Here is an 8,308-nt window from a genome sequence, read left to right on the forward strand (position 1 = left end):
CCTAAGACTCTGACACTCTTGAAAGAGTTCAGTCTTAAGAATGTCATTTACAGAACTTCCAACGTTTAAGATGATGCTGATAAATCAGCATTGACAAATGCTGATGCAGACTCTGTCTATGTTGATGTCACTTCTTCCCCCTGATCCACAGAGATCCATGGGTTTAATGCAATTAGAAAATACACTCCAATAATATTTTTGTTGTTTAGAGTTTCACAAACCTATTCTAGAATTGATATGAGAAGAGTAAAGGACTTGGAATAGTCAGTACTCCTGAAGAGAATAAAGTGATGAGGCATGCCCTCCGGATAGCAAAACTTATTTTAAAGCAACGGAAAAGAAAATGGTGTGGTATTTGGACAGGAATTGACAGTCTGGCAATGGAGCAGAACAGAGAGCTCAGGAACATCATGCATAAATGGTATTTGATATATGATAGAAGTAACTTTGCAGATCTGTGGGCTTCCCAGGTGGCTCAGTGGTAAAGAATCTGCTTGCCAATGCAGGAGACGCAAGTTCAATCCCTGGGTCTGGAAGATGCCCTGGAGAAGGAAATTGTAACCCACTCCAGTATTCTTGCCTGGGAAATCCCATGGACAGAGGAGCCTGGAGGGCTACAGACCATGGGGTTGCAAAGAGTCGGGCATGGCTTAGTGACTAAACAGCAACAAAATTTTGGAGATGTGGTCTTCCCCGATAGCTCAGTTGGTAAAGAATCCACCTGCAATGCAGGAGACCCCGGTTCGATTCCTGGGTCGGAAAGATACCCTGGAGAAGGGATAGGCTACCCACTCCAGTATTCTTGGGCTTCCCTTGTGGCTCAGCTGGTAAAGAATCTGCCTGCAATGTGGGAGACCTGGCTTCGATCCCTGGGTTGGGAAGATCCCCTGGAGAAGGGAAAGGCTACCCACTCTTAGTATTCTGGCCTAGAGAATTTCATGGACGGTATAGTCCATGGGGTCACAAAGAGTCAGACACAACTGAGCGACTTTCACTTTCACTTTCACATGGGAAAGAAGAAAATCAAAGAATGGTACCTGGGCAAATTATTCAATCATATGGAACTCAAAACGAATGAGACTGAATCCCTAAGTCAAACAATTCCCAAAGGCAGTTTTAGATGTATTAGGTTGTAGGAAGGAAAAACAATACTTAGGGAAGATATACCTAATATTCCCTACCTAATCTTGGAGTGGGAAAGAAATTCTTAAACAAGACAAAAATAAATATTAATACATTTGACTATGTTAAACATACAAAGTTCTGTTTACCAAAAGACGTAATAAGCCAAAAGCTAAAAGAATATATTTGCAAGATATATAACTGAAAAAAGATTAGTCTAGAATATATAAAGACTTCCCACATATAGAAAAGAAAAATACAAACAATTCTATTTAAAATGAACAACAAACATGAATATATTTTCCACCAGGGAGGAGCAAATAAATGGCCAATGAATAATGAAAAGATGCTCAGTAATAATAAGAGGGATGTAAATTAATTCACCCTCTTTGGAAAACCATTTTCCATTGTTTCGTAAAGTTGAACATTCATGTAGTTTATGATCCAACAGCGAACTCTTGCACAGGACCGGGATACAGCAGCTCTCTTTGCAATAACCCCCAACAAGGTTATCCAGCTGAGCTCTCATCCAGAGAACTGTAGGTTCATTCATTGATTTGAACACAATGGTGAAACACACATGGCAACATGAAAGAGTTTCAGAAATATAACCAATTGGAAAAAATTAAGTCTCAGAAGATAGGCTCCTATTTTTATTTATTTTATTTATTTTTTATTATTTATTCTTATTTATTTATTTTAATTGGAGGTTAATTACTTTACAATATTATATTGGTTTTGCCATACATCAACATGAATCCGCCACTGGTATACACGTGTTCCCCATCCTGAACCCTGCTCCCTCTTCCCTCACCGTACCATCCCTCTGGGTCGTCTCAGTGCACCAGCCCCAGAATGGCATTGAAACATGTATAATATCATATATGAAACGGATTGCCAGTTCAGGTTCAATGCATGATACAGGATGTGCTTGGGGCTGGTGCACTGAGGTTCCTATTTTTATGAAGCTCAAAAACTATGAAGAAAGAAATAGCAAACACAAAATTTTGGATAGGAGTTGCTTCCAGGAGTAAAGGAGGGAATACATAGGGGAGAAAGACAGTTGGGTAAAAATGATGGGTAATGTGTTGCAGGACTCAGGTGTGAGTGGTGGGTTCACAACTGTTTGTTATACTTTGTAGCTTACACACATGTTACATATATTCTTTTCTAAATATCACTAAGACATTAAAGGTATCCTAGAGATTAAAATTTTAGGATCAGATCAGATCAGTCACTCAGTCGTGTCCGACCCTTTGTGACTCCATGAATCGCAGCACGCCAGGCCTCCCTGTCCATCACCAACTCCCAGAATTCACTCAGACTCACATCCATCGAGTCAGTGATGCTATCCAGCCATCTCATCCTCTGTCGTCCCCTTCTCCTCTTACCCCCAATTCCTCCCAGCATCAGAATCTTTTGCAATGAGTCAACTCTTCACATGAGGTGGCCAAAGTACTGGAGTTTCAGCTTTAGCATCATTCCTTCCAAAGAAATCCCAGGGCTGATCTCCTTCAGAATGGACTGGTTGGATCTCCCTGCAGTCCAAGGGACACTCGAGAGACTTCTCCAACACCACAGTTCAAAAGCATCAATTCTTCGGCATTCAGCCTTCTGCACAGTCCAACTCTCACATCTATACATGACCACAGGAAAAACCATAGCCTTGCCTAGACAAAACTTTGTTGGCAAAGTAATGTCTCTGCTTTTGAATATGCTATCTAGGTTGGTCATAACTTTCCTTCCAAGGAGCAAGCGTCTTTTAATTTCATGGCTGCAGTCACCATCTGCAGTGATTTGGGAGCCCCCCAAAATAAAGTCTGACACTGTGTCCACTGTTTACCCATCTATTTGCCATGAAGTGATGGGACCAGATGCCATGATCTGAGTTTTCTGAATGTTGAGCTTTAAGCCAACTTTTTCACTCTCCACTTTCACTTTCATCAAGAGGCTTTTGAGTTCCTCTTCACTTTCTGCCATAAGGGTGGTGTCATCTGCATATCTGAGGTTAATTGATATTTCTCCCGGCAATCTTGATTCCAGCTTGTGTTTCTTCCAGTCCAGCGTTTCTCATGATGTACTCTGCATATAAGTTAAATACACAGGGTGACAATACACAGCCTTGAAGTACTCCTTTTCCTATTTGGAACTGGTCTGTTGTTCCATGTCCAGTTCTAACTGTTGCTTCCTGACCTGCATACAGGTTTCTCAAGAGGCAGGTCAGGTGGTCTGGTATTCCCATCTTTTTCAGAATTTTCCACAGTTTATTGTGATCCACACAAAGGCTTTGGCATAGTCAATAAAGCAGAAATAGATGTTTTTCTGGAACTCTCTTGCTTTTTCCATGATCCAGCGGATGTTGGCAATTTGATCTCTGGTTCCTCTGCCTTTTCTAAAACCAGTTTGAACATCAGGAATTTCACAGTTCACATATTGCTGAAGCCTGGCTTGGAGAATTTTGAGCATTACTTTACTAGCGTGTGAGATGAGTGCAATTGTGCGGTAGTTAGATCATTCTTTGGCATTGCCTTTCTTTGGGATTGGAATGAAAACTGACTTTTTCCAGTCCTGTGGCCACTGCTGAGTTTTCCAAATTTGCTGGCATATTGAGTGCAGCTCTTTCACAGCTCATCTTTCAGGATTTGGAATAGCTCAACTGGAATTCCATCACCTCCACTAGCTTTGTTCGTAGTGATGCTTTCTAAGGCCCACTTGACTTCACATTCCAGGATGTCTGGCTCTAGGTGAGTGATCACACCATCGTGATTATCTGGGTCGTGAAGATCTTTTTGTACAGTTCTTCTGTGTATTCTTGCAATCTCTTCTTAATATCTTCTGCTTCTGTTAGGTCCATACCATTTCTATCCTTTATTGAGCCCATCTTTCCATGAAATGTTCCTTTGGTATCTCTGATTTTCTTGAAGAGATCCCTAGTCTTTCCCATTCTGTTGTTTTCCTCTATTTCTTTGCATTGATCACTGAGGAAGGCTTTCTTATCTCTTCTTGCTATTCTTTGGAACTTTGCATTCAGATATTTATATCTTTCCTTTTCTCCTTTGCTTTTCGCTTCTCTTCTTTTCACAGCTATTTGTAAGGCCTCCCAGACAGCCATTTTGCTTTTTTGCATTTCTTTTCCTTGGGGATGGTCTTGATCCCTGTCTCCTGTACAATGTCACGAACCTCATTCCATAGTTCATCAGGCACTCTATCTATCAGATCTAGGCCCTTAAATCTATTTCTCACTTCCACTCTATAATCATAAGGGATTTGATTTAAGTCATAATCTGAATGGTCTAGTGGTTTTCCCTACTTTCTTCAATTTAAGTCTGAATTTGGTAATAAGGAGTTCATGGTCTGAGCCACAGTCAGCTCCTGGTCTTGTTTTTGCTGACTGTATAGAGCTTCTCCATCTTTGGCTGCAAGGAATATAATCAATCTGATTTCGGTGTTAATCATCTGGTGATGTCCATGTATAGAGTCTTCTCTTGTGTTGTTGGAAGAGGGTGTTTGTTATGACCAGTGCATTTTCTTGGCAAAACTCTATTAGTCTTTGCCCTGCTTCATTTGTATTCCAAGGCCAAATCTGCCTTTTACTCCAGGTGTTTCTTGACGTCCTACTTTTGCATTCCTGTCCCCTATAAAGAGAAGGACATCTTTTGGGGGTGTTAGTTCTAAAAGGTCTAGTAGGTCTTCATAGAACCGTTCAACTTCAGCTTCTTCAGTGTTACTGGTTGGGGCATAGACTTGGATTACTGTGATATTGAATGATTTGCCTTGGAAACGAACAGAGATCATTCTGTTGTTTTTGAGATTGCATCCAAGTACTGCATTTCGGACTCTTTTGTTGACAATGATGGCCACTCCATTTCTTCTGAGGGATTCCTGCCCACAGTAGTAGATATAATGGTCATCTGAGTTAAATTCACCCATTCCAGTCCATTTCAGTTCGCTGATTCCTAGAATGTCGACATTCACTCTTGCCATCCCTTGTTTGACCACTTCCAATTTGCCTTGATTCATGGACCTGACATTCCAGGTTCCTCTGCAATATTGCTCTTTACAGCATCGGACCTTGCTTCTATCACCAGTCACATCCACAGCTGGGTATTCTTTTTGCTTTGGCTCCATTCCTTCATTCTTTCTGGAGTTATTTCTCCACTGATCTCCAGAAGCATATTGGGCACCTTGACCTGGGGAATTTCTCTTTCAGTATCCTATCATTTTGCCTTTTCATACTGTTCATGGGATTCTCAAGGCAAGAATACTGAAGTGGTTTGCCATTCCCTTCTCCAGTGGACCACATTCTGTCAGATCTCTCCACCATGACCCGCCCATCTTGGGTTGCCCCATGGGCATGGCTTAGTTTCATTGAGTTAGACAAGGCTGTGGTTCTAGTGTGATTAGATTGACTAGTTTTCTGTGAGTATGGTTTCAGTGTGTTTGCCCTCTGATGTCCTCTTGCAACACCTACTGTCTTACTTGGTTTCTCTTTCCTTGGGTGTGGGGTATCTCTTCACAGCTGCTCCAGCAAAGCGCAGCCATTGCTCCTTACCTTGGACGAGGGGTATCTCCTCACCACTGCCCTTCCTGACCTTCAAAGTGGGATAGTTCCTCTAGGCCCTCCTGCGCCCGTGCAGCCGCAGCTCCTTGAACATGGGGTTGGTCCTCTGGGCCACCGCCCCTGGCCTCGGGCTTAGGGGTGTGGGGTATCTCTTCCCGGCCACCGCCCTTGACCTCGGACGCTGGGTATCTCCTCTTGGCCGTTTCTGCGCCGTCGCAGTCTGGCACTCTCGGCCGCTGCCCCTGACCTCAGACATGGGGTAACTCCTCTTGGCCGCCGCCCTTCAGGCATGGGGTTAGGGTTAGGGTTATGGCAACCTACTCCAGTATTCTTACCTGGAGAATCCCATGGGCAGAGGAGCCTGGTGGGCTACAGCCCATGGGGTCACAGAGAGTTACACGACTGAGTGACTAAGCACAACACAGCACAGCATAGAAAGCAGAGCCTCAGTAGATACCTTACTCAAAAGCGTTTCTCACCAATTCCCCAAATTAGACATCTTTACACATTTTGAAGTTCTTCAAAAGTTTAAGATCTATACAATACCAGGTGTCATATTCTTCTGTGTGGATATGAGTTCTAAGTCAAGAAGCTGGCCTGACTTTTTAAAACATTATGATGCTTTTACTAATGTTCATTGTAATTTTTCCTGATTATAGAGATGATATTTAGTCCCTCTGAACTTTCCTGGTATCTGAGTTGTAAAGAATCCATCTGCCAATGCAGGAGACACAAGTTCAATCCCTGGGTCAGGAAGATCCCCTAGTGAAGCAAATGGCAACCCACTCCAGTATTCTTACCTGGGAAATCCCATGGACAGAGGAGCCTGGTTGGCTATGGTCCATGGGGTCACGAAAGAGTCAGACACGACTTAGTGACTAAACAACAACAACAACATATTCCTCTTAGAAAATACAGAAAAACATGACAGGGACACTAAAAATCACCCGTAACCTCACACTCTACATGTCTTCGTTCCTGTCATTTGAAAATATTTCCTCCTAGTCCTTTGACCTTTGACAGATGATTACTTTAAGATCTAGTAACATTTTCCCCCACCCTACCTATACGACAGAATCACTTTGCTGTACATCTGAAACTCACACAACATTTTAAATCAGCTTCAATTTATAAAAAGTTTAAGAGTTAGTTTCCATGGGAGGTTCACGCTCTCTGGTTTTCACAACTTCAGGTTCATTTTGTGTGAACTAATTATTCTATGATGTTATGAGAGCATTGGCTCCCTCCCTTGGGTCACTTTGGACATGCATGGACATGAAGTGACACTGATCAAGTCTTTCTCTCCTGGCTCCAGAAGGGGCATGACAGGATTGAGAGCTGACATTTCCCATCTCTCTGATAAACAGAGGATGCCGCTTTTCTGGGAGGGAGTGACTTCTATTCTTTGCAGTGCTCAAGGCTGAGATCCGTGAACGTGACCTGAATATGTTTCCTTGACTCTTCTGGCTGATGGATGTGATAGAAGAGGGGTTTTCCTGAAAGATAGGGCCAGATGAGGTTGTGGATTGACGAGCCTGGCTTTGGCGAAGAGAGGCCAGGGCAGGGATCCAAGTAAACACTGTTGTGGTGAGACTTGGAGCCCTCTTCCCAGGCTGTAAACTTTGGGACTTTCCTCCTTTGAAATTCTGGCTCATGGTTCATTTCCCCAGAAGCTGGTGCAGTAAATCCTCACAATAGCCTTGGTTTGGAGATTTATTTTTAGGGGCACTGAGGGATGGACGAAAGGAAGGAAGTGTGGGGCCAACTTTTGGAAGGCATGGGGAGGAAAGGGAAAAGCAGTTGCCAGCTGGAGGGAGGCTGTGAATAGCATGAAAACAGGCTAGGCATCGGGCTGCATGGGTGAAAACATGGGTTCTGTCTTCATCACTTCTTAGTTGGGTAACTTGGGTTAGAGATTCAGTTTCTGCATGTGTAAAATGGGTTTGTGATGGTAGCACCTTCCTTTGTCACAGAGTTTGTGAAAATAAGGATGTCTAACTTGTACATTCCTTGGCATATAACACTCACCTCCAAAACACTGACTTAATAAAGAGAAGACCACCTGGAAAGAAGTCTAAGCTTTAAGAGAAACTGAGCATTTGAGCTGGGGCCCCTGGCCCCACGGGGAACTGGGGTGCAGTGCAGGCTGGCTGGAGTCTGGAGGGAATTGTAGACACTTTGGTCATACTTTCCTACCCTACCCCACCCACCCCCATCTGGTCCTGTAAATACAAAACCATCCAGGGACTGTGCTGGTGACGTGGTTATTATTGTTAAGTGGACTTTTATAAGCCACGTCCTTTTCTTCTCATGCCTGTCGAGAATTCATCAGGAGATTTCCTATAAGGCTGATTTGATTTTTTCATCCTTTTGATATAAACAGCATTTGGACCCATTGGGATGTTTGGTGATTTTGGACTGGGTCTTGCATCCTTCCTCTTCAGAAACTGGGACCTTTGAGAAGCAGTTCTTGTGGATGCTAAAGTCTTATAACCTCAGAAACCTGAGCAGTTGGAATCCTGGAACCCCCAATGTCTGAGTCACAGAATCTCTGAAGATCAGGGTGTGTGTTTGGGAGAGTGAGCAGGGCAGAGACCTCCCAAAAAACAAACTAACATGGGACAG

The sequence above is a fragment of the Bos javanicus genome, chromosome 5 (assembly GCF_032452875.1).
Source record: "Bos javanicus breed banteng chromosome 5, ARS-OSU_banteng_1.0, whole genome shotgun sequence".
In the NCBI taxonomy this organism is placed as follows: domain Eukaryota; kingdom Metazoa; phylum Chordata; class Mammalia; order Artiodactyla; family Bovidae; genus Bos; species Bos javanicus.